Source organism: Rhipicephalus microplus, chromosome 2 (assembly GCF_043290135.1).
Source record: "Rhipicephalus microplus isolate Deutch F79 chromosome 2, USDA_Rmic, whole genome shotgun sequence".
Taxonomy (NCBI): domain Eukaryota; kingdom Metazoa; phylum Arthropoda; class Arachnida; order Ixodida; family Ixodidae; genus Rhipicephalus; species Rhipicephalus microplus.
In genome coordinates, this window is record NC_134701.1 from 282,031,608 (window position 1) to 282,048,397 (window position 16,790).

Below are 16,790 nucleotides of genomic sequence, written 5' to 3' on the forward strand. Positions count from 1 at the left end.
TAACCGATTAAGGTAAGCAAATCACTGAAGCAGCAGTGCTCCGTTCTATTCCTTTCCCGCCATTCACGCTCCCGATTACGGCCTCGGGGCCTATCGAGCAATTGAACTACGTGTTCGGCATATGGCGCAACAGGTAGTATGTCAGCCCCTGGCGTGAGATTTGGCGCTCTTTTGCCGAACATCTCGCGCTCGGTGTCCCGATTTCGCGGGGCCATACGTTCGTGCGAGTAGCGCGCGTGTGTGTCGTGGGGGGTGGCGGGTATTCGGCCGGGGAATCCAATCAGGACCGAGATTGCACGGAGAGCCGATTCGCACAGTGGGGCGCGTCCGACAGCTACGCCTCCCGCAATGCGTCCGGCCTGGGCGGGGCGGCGGCAACAGATGAGCTAGCGCGCGCGCCCCCTTCCCAAACGACTGCACACAAACACACAGCCTTGCCCAGCTTGCGACAGACGGCGCTGTGTGCGTGCGTTCCCCAAGCGCCGCTCACTGTTGAGCGCCGGGCCCGTCACTGTTAGGCGGCGAAAGAGACGGCGAAGCTCCGCTTTGTGAACGATTCCCACGTCCGTCGAGGAACGCCTTTTGTGAGCATGCTCTTCCTTCCACGCTATACAGCCGGCGCGGAGCGTGGAAGGAGGATTCGAGGCGCCGCAATGGCCCATTGCGATGGCGGAACTGCGCGCTGGCTGAACTGCATATGTATGCTGCCGCCTCCGGGACAGCACCGCGTTGTGCGGTGCATTCATCGGGCCGACCCCGAAAAGGGGTATCAACCTGCGGGGGTGGGGGCGCGCGCCCATCTCCAGGGTCTGTGAGTCCGGCATGTCGGGTGTATCAGAGTCGAATGGGTGTGTCGTTGCATCCGCAACACTGCTCGAGTATCGGGTGTATTCTCAGAGTTGATACATTATTAGCGCTGCCCTCCCTTCCTTCCGCGGCCTCCTTTGCCTCGTGTTCCCGGTTATCAGCTGACAGCTGGTATGCGCAAGCTTTGGAAACTGCACTATGTTTCGCGTATCTTTACTGTACAGTGATGGTGTGACGGAGGTGAGTTGAAGTTTTGTAAGAGGGAGGTGGTTGTTAACACTCTCTTATCGAACTTGACGCAAAGGGCAGGCGGAAAGGAGGAACCTGACTGCTACCTGTCTTTTGTCCCCTCCAAAATCCGAAAGAGTATGTTGAGCGAGAGCAAGAATCAGAAGAGCGAGATGGCATCAGAAACTTTTGGGTTCATGTCCTTCTCGCGTCTGAACCCTGTATTCCCTGCCCCCCCCCCCCCCCCCTCGCGTCCGCCAGCAACGTGAGCATAAGCAGCAGCGCAACCTGCATGCATACATCTTTGAGGCCGCAAAACGCCCGCGGTCATTCACCAGTTGCTGTATATTAATCAGAGCCTCCCTATGCTCCGGTGTGTCCTCCCGACCACTGAAACTAAGCGGAGTCAGTTAATGCTCTCTATCCCTTTTAATCCCTCCTTATCCCCCTCCCTCGTGAGCCACTGTTTAGATGTCGCACTATGATGCAGACAGTTACGGGGCTCACTTTTATCTTCTTTTCTCTCCTTTAAGAATCACTTAAGTAGAGGTAGTGGTTTGTATACACGTCTTGCGTATGTCCTAGGCTGCGGTGTCGAACCTGAGAGTGCAAGGTCCGGATCCACATTTTAATTGTGCCCTTGATACCCCCCGACAACGAATTATGACGTCCATAACAAATAAAGTTGGGCTAGTTGCGCTGCTGTTTCATTTGCTGCGACCCGTTTAGAAATGCGAAATACTTAACGGACAAAATCTGGAGACACGGCAGAACGCCTTTGTTTATCGTACCGATGTAAATATCTCCCAGGAAGTGCATCAGCGCTATTAGCGCTCTCTCATGTTCTAAAAACTATTCGTTAATTTTTTCTGGCCGATAATCTTTTCACGGTACATCACGTCACGCTATCTAGCACAAGTCCGGAACATTGGCAATGAAAGATGAGTGCGCGTAGATCTGGCGGGACGCGACAATGAGGAACAAAATAAGAAAACGAAAGAGGGAATGCGCATAGCCAGCTTATGTGATTCACTTCACAAATTTCAAAAGTGTGCTCGCCCTCTGCTAAGCACGGGCGCGCGCCGGCAAACGGGGTCACATTGGCGCGAAAGCGCCCGTCAATTTCCGCCCGCTTCGCAGTCCCAGCACATCGTCTGGACGAGGCAGCGCGCAGGGGTAAGTGGAACTGGATGGGTGAGGGCCAGGCTCGAGTTCTTTCATCGCTGTTTCGATGGCTGGACCGGTTTAAGCTATTCCCACTTTTGCGTCATCAACCTCGGTCGCGCTGCAAACGTGCACATTGGCGCCCCAGTTTTCACGCTTTTTTTTTTTTTTTTTGCGCAATGGGCACCTGCGAGCAGCCTTGCATCCACTCACAGCTGATCTGTCCGCCAGCGTCGTGCTGCAGAAACCCACTTCTGCGTACTCCCGTTTGGCTCGCAGCTTCTTTTTGCAATCTTATTCCAGCTTAGTACTCGCGTTCGACACCAAGTATCACCCGGTCGTGTATATAGCTTGCCAGCGAACTGTGTACGATATATAACCGTAAGTCAAAGGCGATGGTCATGAAATGTAGAGTTGTCCAGAGCGTGTTCAGAGTTGTCCAGAGCGTGTCCACTGTTATCTGTTTGCTCGCGATTTCTGTGCCTTAAAAGTGTACTTCCTTGTATTGTTTCTTTCATTTTTCTTTTTCTGTTATGTGCATTATGTTATGCACATTTGGTTGTGTTTTTTTTATTCTTGAATCCTTGCTGTTCGCCAAGTTAGGGGTCAGCAGCTCAGTCAAGCTGTTTTTTTTTTTTTTTTGAGTTTTCATTGGAACGATCCTCGGATTTTGCAGCTTTTACTGCGGGCCCCTGTCATCATGTACACAATGATGATGAAATAAACGTATTATATTATGTGTATACGACCTCGGGCATGCCTTTTAAGGCGCAACACTTGAATATCACATCAACCGCTAGAAGTGATAATTGGCATCGACGTAATCGCGACAATTAAAAAAAAATCGCGCGATGACGTTGCCCTATGACATCACAGATCGCCGAAAAACAAAATGGCGGCATTATAACGTCATCACACAAAACCGTCACTTAGTCTTGGGCGGGTCCACCTTGGGAGTACGTGATGTGAGAAGCCTGCCTCCTATCCACGGAGCAATGCACACAATGATGATGAAATAAACGTATTATATTATGTGTATACGACCTCGGGCATGCCTTTTAAGGCGCAACACTTGAATATCACATCAACCGCTAGAAGTGATAATTGGCATCGACGTAATCGCGACAATTAAAAAAAAATCGCGCGATGACGTTGCCCTATGACATCACAGATCGCCGAAAAGCAAAATGGCGGCATTATAACGTCATCACACAAAACCGTCACTTAGTCCTGGGCGGGTCCACCTTGGGAGTACGTGATGTGAGAAGCCTGCCTCCTATCCACGGAGCAATGCAGAGTAGAAAGCTGGGGGTGGGGGAGGTGTCAACGCCGTCGAATGAGCACAGAATCTTAGTCTTCGAGTCATCTTAGGCGAACGCATAAGGGTGAGTTTTTTTTTGTGCGTCGCTTTCTCCTGATCACGTGACGAACGGTTTGTCATGCTACATACAACCTGGAATAGACTCGTGCAGTGGACGAGAGTCTGGCATCAGCGAGATCCTCGTCCTGTCGGGCCCACTGGTCGCATGCACATGCATGAACCTCGATCGTTGATACAGTCTCGGAGCATGTGAACTATTCTGAAGTGACGGGCCAAAATCTCGTTCCTTCCGATTGACCAAGTTTTGCTGTTATGGTCACACAAGCCGCGATATTTCGGTTAATACGAACGGTCCGATCAGCTTGAGTAGAAACAGCGCAATGTCCTCAAGGGCACAAAACGTGTAGTACATGGGAAGACAGTGGTGCTGTACAATCGGCTGTGCTGATGGCCTTTCTCGTCAAAAACGCTGCTTCACGTTGCTATGCACGATAGCCTCGGCGAAGCTATATAATCTTCGCCTACGTGAGTACAATGTTTCAGGAACTCCAGCGCCATTCAGTTCCTCTTTTCCTCTCTCTCTTTTATTCACTTGTCGTCACAACAAGAGCAGAGCGAGCCAGGAGCCAGAGCGTGTCCACTCAGCTGCACCAACATGCCGTTGCTTGTCGGGAGCAGGAGCCGACGGGCCAGCAGAGTACCCTCCCCAGATCCCCTCGCTTTTCTTAGTGCACAATTCTCGCGCACAATGGATGGATGGATAAATGGATGTGGCTGTACCCTTTAGATCGGGCGGTGGCTAACGCCACCTAGCCGTAATACTTAGTGACCTAACCATTAGATTTATCTTTTTTTTCTTTAAATAGAGAGGTTGAGGATTCGTACTTTGCAGTGAAGGATTTGATTTTCACTCGTGCCTTGACTTTAGCCACCAATCAGATAACCTCCTTCTAGTTAAGTCTACCCGCTTAAAGTCTATTTTGCCCTCGCTGTCCCTAAATCCCAGTGCTTTGAAAAACTCTGCGCCATCATCCTGAACTATAGGGTGAAGCCCTTTACAGAACATTATCAAGTGTTCGGCAGTTTCTTCTTCCTCTCCACACGCACTGCATACTGTGTCTACCTCTTCGTATTTGGCCCGATATGTCTTGGTTCGCAGTACTCCCGTCCTGGCCTCAAACAGTAGAGAGCTACCCCGAGTATTATCATACATCACAAAGACAAGCTTCGAAGCGCCCTCTGTCCCCAAGTTCGAGCGGCGAACTCCTGACGGATGGAGAGCGCTGCGGGAGGAGCGCTCGCAGCAGGAGCCACCTGGACCTCCTTCCTCCTCTTTTTTAAACGTGTGTCTTCAGTCACCGAGTGGGTGGGCCCACGCATATACAGCGTCGCACCGACTCCTGATGGGGCGTCGCTGTTGCTGCAGGTTGAGAGTCCAAGTCTCGCTCGGTATACTCGTCGGCTCCGTGCCCGGAAATCACGAAAAGCAGCTCGGGGAGGAACGTGGCGCGCGCGATCCGTCCATTCTTCAATCCAACGCACCAGCCATGCGACGCCTACGCCACCGTGCGGCCGCCACAGCCATACGCGTCACACTGCAGATCTGATTAATCGAGCGGCACCGCACTTTTTCTCTCGCGTAAAAAGGCCCGGCCGGCTGCGTTGTTTCGGGGAAACGCCCAAATTCGCGCACTTCCTGCGGCAATCTTTCTATACGAAGGCCGAGCAGAGAAGACCGCGCGTCGGTATGAATCGCCGCGGACCACCGGTCGCGGATGGTGTGCGACTCGCTCTCTCTCTCTTACACGCGCGTTGCCATGGTTCAGCGTGACTTGTTGATTAGCGAGCGACTCTGCATGACGCGCGCTTTTGAACATGTTCTCCGCCGTTTAACGCTAAATCAATTAACGAGCGCGTTCGTTTCGTTTGAGCGGCGCACATCCGTTCACCTGCTGACCCGAAGCGTATCACTATATACACTATCATATATCACTATATACGGTTTGTTAGTGCAGGGTAGCAAACCGGATGCTCCATTTTCTGGTTAACCTCCCTGCCTTTCCCTCATTTTATTCTCTCTCTCTCTCTCTCTACATACGCGTTGCTGACCTTCAATCCAGCGCCCCTTCGTTTTATTCGTGCGGAATTTTATGAAGGAACCGGTGATTGAGTCGTTGTCTTCGGCGCGGCCGAGTTTTCTTGCGTTAGCCCCGATCTGTTTCTCGCTGCTTTTATGAGTAAGCAACTTCCCATTTTGTAAATGCACTGAGTTTTATCTGTTGTTATTAGAGCTCGCGTTTCCAGTCATGCTTCCCGTTTTATTTGTTATTGTAATCCTTACCCACTGTTAGGATATACCTATAGGAGAATCCTACGCAGGTCGTGATCCATTGGAACACATGGGGACCTTTTATTTATTTATTCATTTAATACTGTAAGCCTTTCTCAGGCTCATACAGGGTGGGCGAGCAAGTATACACAGTCGCGTACAAACCAGGCAATATCGCACATAGCGGAAGAAACAGAATCACAAGATGATGGTGAAAATAAAACTTGAACGATGAAAGCAATTGTACAAAATCGTGGACAGGTCACAAAACATCGAGGGTATCAGCAAGGGGTAAAGTGACCTGTTATGATTGTCGCATGGGATTGCTGGAAGAAGGCTGTACAGTATATACAGTCGCGTACAATACAGCCGGCGCAACAATTAAACGTATAGTCGACGTACAGAGAAAGATGGGCCGGATACTTACTTACAGCAGCTTTTGAACCACACCGCACAGTCAGCTCAGGAAGAAAGTAAGCTAGTATATATATGGCGAAACGGGTGCTGGATGAATGATGGCTAATGTCTTCTGTTTCTACATGCATGTTGAATAATGGAATGCTGAATTACGGCGACGCATTATCTGACAAACTACTAGTAGGGCAGCTGGTGCAGCATTTTTTTTTTTCATGAGCGTGACTGGCGGTACGTATAACCCTTTTACGTGTTCGCAGCCCAGGCTATACAACGAATGTAAATTACGCGAATGTTGTCTGCAGACAACAGCAGCGTCGCGTGCTTTGAGCTCGCATGCATGTCTGAAAATTGCTGGTTGTCACGCGTTAATACCGCCTACGGTCGCAATTTACGCGCGTTTTACTGGCTTATACGGGTGTCAAGTCGTGTTTGTCTGCGTGCTGTTACACAGTTAGAAGCTGTATACAGCGCCTAACTGTTGTTTGCATCATATATACAGGCACATGCACCCACAGTGGCGAAATCTGCGACAGTATATATATATATATATAATATACTGTCGCCATATATAGTGACCGTAAAAGAAAGCCCCCTCCTCCACTCTCCTGCTGAAAAATCAAAGGCGAATTTGAGTAGACCATTATAACACGTATTTTATTGAATGAGAACTTGTAAACAAGACAACCGGCCTGTACACTGCACCTATAATGTATGTAGACTATAGTGGTTGTGTTTAACACACACACGCACGCATATATATACACACGCACACACATACACACACACGCGCGCGCGCGCGTCAGAGATTTGAATATTTATTTGAAGCACGCTGAACTTAGCACGCCCGCCTTTTTCATGTTTCGTGTGTTCGAAACACTATACCATCGTCCTCTTTAGTTTCGCGTATACAACGGCTAAATGATGTATGCGTCTAGACAGTAGTCTTGGAAACTTCAAAACAAATATATAGTTGGTGAAAATTTAACCCATCGATCTCAACTTCACAGCGATCATTAAGGTGAAAGATATTGTTGTTTTAGTGCACTTTTGCACCCTCCTGCCTAAGCCTATAAGTTGTTATTCTGTCTGTCTGTCTGTCTGTCTGTCTGTCTGTCTGTCTGTCTGTCTGTCTGTCTGTCTGTCTGTCTGTCTGTCTGTGGATATGTTATGCTGGGTACGCCGGCGAGATGGACTGCCCTAGACCATATAAGGTGTTTCGCCCCTGAAAAATCTTCGGAAGCAAGCTTCTCTGTAGAACGTGATGGCGAAAAAAACAAAAACAAAAAAACTTTATCGCATTGCGGGGAAGCCCACTTAAAAAAAAACATTCTTGTTAAGATTAGATACCGCTTTCATTGTTCAGCGTCCGTTACACTCGGAGAGCACACAGGAGGCATCGCAAAGCGAATAGCTTCGGCAACTTGCGCAAGCGCTCTTCTCAACCGAAGACGTTGATGTAGTGAGTAAAGGCTTGCCTACGGATTTACGAACAGTCGTCTCGTCGCATGGTACGAGGCTTCTCTGAAACGGTTCTCACGCTCCACTGCTTGCGAAGGCGGTGTCCGAGAGGAAGCCGGGCCTCACGCGAGGAGCCCGAGTTAATACGGTTCCTCGAACCACTTGTTTCTCTTCTCGGGCGTGAGTCACGTGGGATGGGAGGCGCCACTTCAAACGGGAAGGCGGTTTGCCCCGCCGTGTAAGTACGGACTATCGTTACGTACTAAGAACAGGACACTTAAAAAAGGCGGCTCTGCGTTTGCGCGATTGCACGGTATAATCACACACACACTGAAGTGTTCGAAGCCGTGGTCATTCGTATACAGCCGTAAGGAAGACGAATAAGGCGGATGAAGAACGCTCGACCGTCCTTCATTGCTCTCCTGTTTTGTGTCGTAATAAAAAAGCATACCGTGTGAAGTGTCTAACCTTGCAGCGGATTCCCTGGAAAGTGCGTAGAAATTTTTTTTTTTAAAACAGAATTTTTTTCTGTCCGCGTTATGTCTCCTTCCACTGGTGGGATGAATGCTCACAACACTGGTTAGGGCCGGTGAAAGTCGAAAACTGAAACCGCGTGCGGTTTTTGCAGGCTTCATCAAGTTTGGTTAATATTGAAACGAATACCTTAGTGGCCATTATAGGCACGCACACACTTTTTTTTTGTTGTTGTTTTCAGGAGCAGCGGCAGACGCCGTGGTAGAGTTCCTCCGCCATTTTCAGGCAGGCATGCAGGCAAGCGAACACACCGCCGGCAGCGCCACCGGACGCCAATTTGAACGCGTCAGAAAAAAAAACAAACAAAAATTGGTCTTTGGCGCAACCTAAAGCTGCCTCAAATGCATAGAATACAAGTGCAAGTTAAACGCAAAATAAGTCGACCTGTGAGGATTTCTCGTCCTACCGATAGGTTGTCAAGATTGACCACATTCGCTGTTGGTTGACGCTAGTGGTCACTTTTTTATTGATCTTCAACATCACGTTAAAATGATAATTCCCTTTTTCTGGCACGAAAGCATGATCGTTGCTTACGATGTGATGAACGATCTCTTTTGCCACAACCAGAAAAAAATTTTCTGAGCGGTAGACAGTCCCTTTAATGGTAGAGTGTGAAACGATGAGTCGCTTTAAACGAATAAGATGTTTTTAAACACGACTGCCGTCATTGTCGCCATGATAGGCTTAATATCAGTGGAGAATGATGTGGAAGTATCATTCGTACACATTTCGTGACCAAGTCTCCGCACGTGCATGTCTAAGTGGCGTCACGGACTTCGACGCGTGATTCGTCCGTTCTGGCCGCCAAAGAAACTTTCCAAAACTTGGCACGTTAAGTATCTGTCCCCTTCGAGAGCAACGTGCTTGAGGACTCTGTAGTAAACGAAAATATATGACGCCACAGCGAGTTCGTGCACGAACTTCAACGTGTAGTCGCCATTTGCATTTCCCTCTCGCGCTATTCCTCGTTTACCAAGCTTCTCACGATAAAATTAGTGATCTTGTTATTGTGAAAGGCTAACCTATCGATATGAGGAAAGTAATGTTTCTATTTGGTGTTAACTGCACGCGAAACGTCCACTATAGAGGTTCTTGAAAGGAAAAAAAAAAACTGAAGCAAGCGCGGAGCTGTTACTGTCTTTCACAAGGAAGTCACATATACGGCTCCACGCGCGGGGGAAGAGGAGGGAGAATGAAAGAAAGAGGAGGAAAGAACAAGAGAAGGAAAAATGCACTCGAAACTTCGGCCAGTTACCAACGATAATGACATGTTCAAGATAAGCATTCGCTGAAAATTTCTCGCACGAACAATATTAGTGCTAGACGTTTTTTTTGTGAATTCGGGCCGCATTCACTAAAACAACTAGCGCTAATATTCTGGTTAAAAGAAAAAATGTATAGGCAGTCCTGATATATATATATATATATATATATATATATATATATATATATATATATATATATATATATATATATATATATATATATATATATATATATATATATATATATAGGTCAGCCGACTGTGACCAATGCCCAGCGATAAAATGAGCCCTATAGTTTGCGCTAACGAGAACGCAGGTTTCGTAACACTGTCGTGGCACAGACCCGCAATTTAGGATAACTTCGTTGTTGGCTTGAGCTCACAAATAGAGCAGCAATAAGGCAGATGATGGCGATCTTCACCAGGATCGGGTTGGTTGAGTGCATGCACATGGAACACGTGTTTCAGTCTTAATGTTAACCATCAAGCACTTCTGACTTTGGTTTCTCTGTGCAGCGTCACTACTATTCAATAACTGACACAGTGTACCTTGGTTCGTTGGATTATCGAGGCTCAAAAAGTCTCGACATTCGCATGAGTTGCCAGACGCGCTGCCCAATTCATCAACGAGGTCATGCGAAAGCCTGTGAACAGCTATATGTCGCGCGTCACTGCGTGTGAGTGAAGCAAGACTGCCACCTTTCTCGAGAAAAAAAAAAAGTTTCAATGCGCTTTTGCGTTTTTATGCATTCCATCGCATTAGTACTCTTCTGAGAGCATTGTCGTTTAAAAAAATTGTTTACATTATTAGAATAAGGTTATTAGCCTTCGGGCATACTGCAGGACGCACGTATGGCCTCGCAGTGTAGACCGACTCTGTATATCCCCCGATTTCGAACCGTTTTTTCATACCGTCGTCTCAGCGTCGTGTCCGGGTTTGGGCCGTTAATGGTCTCGAAGGTAATAACGACGAACAAGCCTAAAAAAAACTTTCGGCGCCTCTCCGTCATATCTCGGCTCTCATCTACACACCGAGGTTGACTAATCAGGGCGCGGCCAGAACAAAAGAGCAACTGGCCGAAAACGCAAAACAAAAGGAAAGCATCAAAAGAAAGGAGGGCCCCTGATTGATGGGCGAGCGACTTCGCACGTGTAAATGCCTCGGCGACCACCACCGCCGCCTCCGACTGGGGAGAGAGAGAGACGCGAAAAAAGAGAGAGAGAGAAAAGAGGGCAAGCAGCCGGCAGGCAATAAAGCAGCGCCGCCGACGGTGCGGGCCGGCGCAACTCGCGGTGCAAACATTCGCCTCGGGGTTCAAGTGAAACGCCAGGAATGGAGGTAAAAGAACGGGGAGGTCCCCCCCGCTGCTGCTGCTGCTGCAGACACACACGGGCAGCGACGGCAGTGTATATATACATGCTCGCCAAAGAAGCGGCTGACGCCGAAACAGGAAACAGCGGGGTCAGAGGTGGAGCCGGCTGGAAGGCGGGGCGCGCTCACGAAAGGAAGCAAGCCATGGCCGACGACGACCGAAAGACGACGATGGAGGCGCGGAATGACCGCCGCTGAAGCACACCTCCGTGCCTCTATGCGAAAAGAAACGGTGCAGCATGGTAGGAAGTGATATGGTAGTCTGCAGACCAAGTTGGACGCAGTTCCGCGGAGACCCTACTCCCACGCGAAGACTGGAAGGGGGCGAGCTTTCGTACGTGTGATGTCCGGAAGTTCTAAACAAGCGCACGACCTAGCTGTCTTTGTGTTCTATTGTAATATCCCTTCGGATGTCGCGTTGTCATGCGTAGGTGACACGTTGCTGAAACTTTGTAGCAACGTCGGTCAGCCAAGAGCCACCTTCTCTAGCTACGCTAGGGTGGCGAATGAGTTGTAGCGCGGTCTGCATGACTGTTTCACGAAACCATGATTTGGCACACCTCCGCGGAACACATGTAAGGCTAGTACGTATACCAACGTTGATGTATAGCACTGTACGGGCGTTCAGTATTTTCTTCTTCTTTTTTTTATATACTTATGAATAAATTGTACCAGAGTCTTTCAATACTAAGGTTGTACATTGCGCAATGAGTCGCCTGAGCGTCTGCATAATTCGATGCATATGACCCACGTTGAAGCATTCTATACAGGACCAGCCTTTGTTTCTATTATGATCAATGAAACCATGTGCAATCACCAATCTGCGCGTCTCATAATTAAGGGGGCCCTGCCGCACTTTTCAAAGTAATCGTGAAATGGCTTCTTTAAAAAAGCTTATTGCCTCACAGATCGACTGTCACCATTTTTTTTTTTTTTTTGCAATTGATCCGTCAAGTACGAGCGGAGTAACAGGGATTTGTCGCACGTTGCAAGCGCATTCTCTCTCCTTTTTTACCAGTTATCACGCCGAAGGTCGCGGGAGAGGCATGACGAGGGCACAAGAAGATGCGTCTGTTTGTCAGCGCACGTTATGTTTGTTTGCTTTTCCTTAAAAAAACAATGGCACGTACCCACTCTGGGGGATTGGTCAAGAATGGGCAGTTGAAAGTTTGACAGGTTATTCTAAAATGTTATGAGGTTTAAAAATAATTGATCTTCAGCACTTTTTTTGCTCTTCATCGGTGTTTTGTATACTTTCTGTGTGGTCGCAAGCGAGCGCGTGTGGCGACATCCCGCGGCAGTCACGGTCCCTATGCAGCTCACGATGCCCAAGTCAGCCAAAGGCCGCGCACTTCAGGTTTAGGGCACGGTCACTGTAGTTTGTGGCATCATGTGTCGGGAGAAGAGTGAACGATTGACAGCTGACTTTGATGAGAATTAATTGGGAGTTCCAGATAATGTTCGCCTCGTTAGTTCTCAAAAGCCCGAACACTGATCGGCAGCATTTTTTTTATTACGCTGAAAGTACTGGAGGCTCCTTTAAGGATACTGGCACAAAAATTTTCGCATCGCGTTGTTTTTTTTTTTTTTGCTGCAGGGTGTTCCTAGGAGCATGTTAGGCATAACACGTGTGACACATCGTTTTCTGCATCACGTGGCAGATAATTAATTGCAGGTTCATTATTACCAACCGGTGTCGGTTTCAAAAGCGATGAGCCACCGGGTGTAACTATCACCACATACCTGGTTTAACGCTCTACCATGCCAGCACTCGGAACTGTGACGCACTTCCACGCGGTTCGCATCAAAAAGGTTTTCCGAACTTGAAACGGGACAGCAATGTCATCAAACACAAAGCTTTCAACTCGTGCGCCGCGGCCACGGACTCGCGAGCACCTGACGAGTTATAGTTTGCTGGAGAGAACGCGACAAAAGAAAAAAAAATGGCGGCTATGACGCCGTCATAACTTGCAGCAGCTTGGTCACGTGAGGAAAATAGCGGGTCCCCAAGGGTCCCCTTTGAAAGTGTCAATAGTGTGATGGAGTCGATCACTCACGCAAACTTCAACATTAATTTAAAATACCTTCCAAGCTGTATTCGCTGTTGATATTTTGCATATCATACGCATATTCACGGGAATCGATCCCACAGGCTATCTCGGCCGTGAAAGTTTGTGTCAGTAACGCTTTAAGTTCGTCAGTATAACGACTAATCGTAGCGAGTAGTCATGCAGGTATACTATACGTTGGCAGTGTCATCGTTTTCGATTCCCCTAATGCAGTACACATAATTACAGAATTAAGGAAGTTATGGAAAATTGTTTTTCGACTGTCTGTTATCTAGGTGGCAAAAATTATCTGTTCAAACAGGCGCAGTAATGTGTTCACGCCATCTTATTTAAAATTTCTGTCCCAGTATTTAGCTGGTAGCAGGTACGTGGAAAGGCGGGGAGAGAGCACAGTCTAAATGCATCAGCCTATTTCGGCGAAAAAATATAATAGAAAGCGGTACCAGCGAAATTAGGGATGTCCGCTTGCTGGTACGCTCATGCAGCCTGTCCTCAGCAGGGCGGTATCTGAAGCACTCGATGTAGGCGTGGAAGTTTGGTTACAGGGCATTGCACAGATAAAAATTGATCACCGTCAAATGAATTAAGGCCAGGACAAAAGGTCTTCCAGATATCTACAGTTGCTGCTTTGTGGAAACGGTACCAAGACCGCTGTGGCTTTATCAGCCACTTTTATCTCAACCACCTTCCCTATCCTGACGAGGTTCGGCTATATATATAGCACTTCCTTGCGCACCGGTGACGAGATTATTCCGTGCATAGCAGCTCTTGCGGTGATGCACGGTACTTCTGAGCCGTGACATTGTGCGCTTCGCTCATCCCTTCTGTGCTGGTGGTGCGTACTCTCTGCGTTTCGCATACGGGAGTCGCCGAGGGCTCCCATGTGAGCCCACCGCGCACGAACGCACGCACACACGTGTGTGTCCTATACGTATCCCCTCCGGTCAGGTCGTCTGAGACATCTCCGCGTCGGGGTTTGCTTAGGTGTGGCACCGCGCCTGGTCGATGGAACACGCGGCCGTGCCTTACCGAGGTTACAGGGTGCGAGAAGATCCCCACTAACCGGTCCCCCGCCTGGCTTTAGAGCTAGACAGAAGCAGCAGCAGCAGCAGGAGTCCGCGCATATGCGCAGAACTGTTCCCCGACGCCTTTCCTCGCGGTCTTTTGAAAGACGAGGCTTTCAAGGGCCAAAAGAAGTTGCCCTGCACGACCGACGGCCCTGTCTGTCGCAGGAGCTGTGGCGGTGTGATGAAGCACCGCAAACATGCCGGGCACCCCTGCAGAGTTGCTACATTGTACTTTATACGAGATGCCCACCAGGTTTAGACGGCAGCGGCTGGCCATGAGATCTCCGTGGTGAGTGTGGTTATGACTCTACGGAAGTGAGTCACACGTGATTGCTTGTGAGCAGAGGACAAGCAGGTTTTCTATACCGCAATCGAAGAAATGATTTAGATCCAAGATTGCCGACTCAGCTCGGGACACTGTGGAATATACTTTTGGGCAGCTACACCTGGTGTCGGCGCCGCTAATGTGCCCATACTTGTACAGTTGCCCTGTACTTTCTTTTTCGCCTGGGGGTTAAACTCGGCAATATTTCAGGGGTAGCGTTTACGAAGGCTTAGACAACGGAGTAAGGCCAACTTGTGCTCTGAATGGTAGCTTACAAGAACAAACAATTGCTTGTTACACAAGGGTCATAATTACGGCAACGGTACCGGGGTACTGTATGGCTCAGCTAGCGCCGGCACCCGTACATTCAATGTTTCACTGTCGTATACCATTCAAAATTGTAAGTCCCCCTGCTCTTCAACATCGGTAGTTAGGGGGATACTATCACGAACACGATGACATGGACGTGACCATACGTCTAAAATCTTTTCGGCCTCAACAGACCCCTTCTTTTCCAAGTCTCGCCATCCGGAATTCTGGCGGATCGGAAGACAGTGACCAAACGAAATCACAACGGTACGATGAACAGGCGGGGTATGGTTCTTGGCTTTGGTGCGGCCAAGAAGTCTCCTGGAAAACTGGAGAAGATGAGTGCCCTGAAGGGGACTCGTTGCTGGTGCTTCCGAAGGCAGCGTTTTGTCAGCGGATGCCGGGGAGGCCGGTTCGCCGTGCACAAATGGTTTTTAGCAACTTAGCGTTGGGAGGGGAAAGTCGCGGTCGGTGATATGGGAAGAGCTGGTGTAGACGGTACAGGGGTGGGGGAACACAATCACTCTCACGTGCGAGCGTTTGCCGATGATGATGGATGAAAGCCGAGGCGGTGGTGGCCCGCGTCCGACGACTCCTTACTCCGTGCGTTTAAAAACTAAATAATGAAAATCGGCACCCGGGGGGGGGGGGGGGGAGATGAGATAAGAAGAGAAAATGGCCGCGGAGGAGAGATAGAGAAGCCGCGGGAGGAAGCGCTCTCGTGACCGGCGAGAATCGGGGTCGGTTTATTGTGCTACCGGAACAGGATCGATGGCTTCGCCGAACGGCGCAAAGGGGGAGGGCAACGAGCGCCACCGCACGGAGCCTTTTTTTCCTACAATTTTTACGCAAAAAACGGACAAAAAGACGAATAAACGTAGAAACCAAGTCTGCACTTCTCGTTGCGGGAACCTTGCAACGGTATCCTCCTCGCGCTTAAGCGAAGAATGCATAGCACCGAGCGATAAAGGAGACAACGACTATAGTCGTACCGAATTGCGCGCCGCACGACATATCTGTCTAGCTAGATAGATAACCGAAGTGGTGCTATTCTTTGAGGCCATGCACAAACCGCACACTGGTGTCCTCACTAGTCGTTCCCGGAACACGGTTACCAAACGCAGGAGCAACTAGCGCCCTTGGAACCCCGCTTCACGAAATATTTTTTCCCCCTTTGCAAGAGTGACCACCTCTCACAAGAAGAAAAGGAAGAAGAGGTGCGCGAGCTCGACTCGGAAAGCGTGCAGCGCTTCGCCTGAGCGAATGGAGCACGCTATGGGGGCCTCGTGGCAACGCGTATCGTATGGCGCGCCGTATATACCTGAGCGGTTCCCGGAATACGGCTCTATAGGTGAATCTCTCTCTCTCTCTCTCCTTTGTTGCGTTTTCTTTTTCGTGCTTTCCTTATCGAACGCCGGACGTACCGTCGTTCTAATTGTGCTTCAGGGCGAAGGCTAATTGGTCCGCGTGAGTGCCGTCCACCGGCGAGACACACGGCTGCTCGATTGAACAAATGTACAATACGTTCGGTTTAGTTTGGTAAGTTACTCGCGAGGAGTTTGTCGCGTCACCGAGTTAGGGCACGGAGGAATAAGTGAAAAATAATGCGCGAATGAATCAATATGTAGGGTAGATAGGTATAATGGAAAGTTAGCAACGAAACACAGGCTAACTGAAAGCGTAAATGAACAACCAGGAGTTGACAAAGAGGAAGTTTCATAATGCGCCAAAATGGAACCAGAGGACAAAACCTGGTCGCCACTTTTGGTTATTGGAGGCCCGAGCTGACTGCCTGAGGACACAAAAAAGACACGGAAAAATGTTCGCGACAGGATGAGGCATGTGTCCGCTGTAACAAAACATTGCTCAATATGCAGCAGGGAAACAACTCATAACTCTGGTACAGAATGCGAGGAAATTTATTCAATAAGAACCGTAGAATAAGGCATCCACCACTCAGAGGCGATGGGATTCAAAGCCGATGGAAGCAACCGGTGAACATTTGAGACGTATATACCCGCCGCAAGGGACGTTTAGAGTATTAGTGAAAAAAATAAAAGCCGATTTCGTATTTATAGAACCGGAGCTGTTACAGGCGCATATAAGGATACAAGTTTGTAGAGAAA

At 48.9% G+C, this 16,790-nt stretch overlaps 1 protein-coding gene across 1 annotated transcript in view; it reads left to right on the forward strand.

Annotated features, from left to right (window-relative positions):
• The window catches only part of ft (cadherin-related tumor suppressor fat), a 131,917-nt gene that overhangs the window by 74,113 nt on the left and 41,014 nt on the right, over window positions 1-16,790 (forward strand). The window lies entirely within an intron of this gene.